Source organism: Photinus pyralis, unplaced genomic scaffold (genome assembly GCF_008802855.1).
Source record: "Photinus pyralis isolate 1611_PpyrPB1 unplaced genomic scaffold, Ppyr1.3 Ppyr1.4_LG7, whole genome shotgun sequence".
Lineage (NCBI taxonomy): Eukaryota > Metazoa > Arthropoda > Insecta > Coleoptera > Lampyridae > Photinus > Photinus pyralis.
The window spans coordinates 8,304,685-8,306,073 of NW_022170738.1; positions in this window are offsets into that span (position 1 = coordinate 8,304,685).

Genomic DNA, 1,389 nt, shown 5'->3' on the forward strand with positions numbered 1-1,389 from the left:
ATTCCCTGAATAGGTAAGCCTAGCTCTAAAATATTAACAACGCGTATATAAAATTGATGCTACCGAAATACAAATACAGGCTGAACAAGAATAAAATCCTAAATAAAATATAAGGTTTTCCATATGAAAACGTTCATTTGCATGAAACAAGACGTAATGTAGGAGTATCATTTTTGTGTGTTAAAGCTCGGATTTAGTTGTTAAGTAAGTTATTTCACACAATACGGTTTTGTGAAACGTAAAATGTAAAACAAGTTTATATACACACTCCAGATGAAAGCTGTAAAAACAAGAAATCCGCGTTACTAATGAATACTGTACGAGGACATTTTAAGTCGCCAAATCCGAAGTTTGTGAGGGTAAATTGTGCATATAAAATCAAAGTAGCCCACTTAAATGCCTTCGAAATTTAAACTAGGCTTTGTTTTTACGTCCAAACGCCGCCATAACAGTTTATCGAAATAAACGGCCCATATGTTAGCTGCAAATTATTTAGAAGATCGTATGTGAGGTAGGCTCGAGCGAACTCTAATGTAGTTATAGATTAGTTCATTTCGGATGTAAGCTTTTGCGGATAAATTTTTAATGATGCAAATTGATTAATAATTTAGCGCCGCTCTGCGTGTCTTCGGCGGAGTTGATGCAATAAGAAGCTAATGGTTAAACATCTTACGCAAATTGATATGGCTTAAGTTGGGGCACGGTTGATATAATATTAATTTGGAGGTAGGCAACTTTGTTGCTGGGATGTGTAAATCTGTAAAAATATTTCTTTATTCAGATTTAAGTAATGAACAAAAATGCTTTCTTTTATGATCTAAAGTACCACTTAATGTCATTGCAAGTGGTCAAACCACCAACATTGCACGTTTTTGCACATTTCTCAACTTTTCAATTTTTGGCATATTAACATTGGAAATGTTTATGTTCGTGTATGGGTACAAAGTTCAAGTTTCGTTCAACATCAAAAGTCAACGGTGTAGCTTCAAGTGACGATTATCCCATAGTCGGCCGTAATCGGTAGGAGAAGGAACAGTCGCGGATACTGTCGATACAGTACATACTTACTTGATATTGCTCAAATGTTAATTCCAGTCTAAAATTCCCGCACATCACTCTGTGTCGCACATCTGTAATAGTATTACGATCATGTTATGATGTCTATTATTCAGGAGTATTCCTAGAATTTCCTCTCATTTCACCAAAACCTTTTGCGTGCCGTGGAATTTTCTTAGTATCCACATACGGCATAATTTCCCTAAATTTTGCCCATAGAATACCTTTGTTGCGTCCCTAAGCCAGAATTCGTTCCTTTAGTTATTCCTTTGAAACTTCCTTCAAAGAAATGATCCTAGCACGCCCTGTATATAACTCGTTCATCTGCCTCTG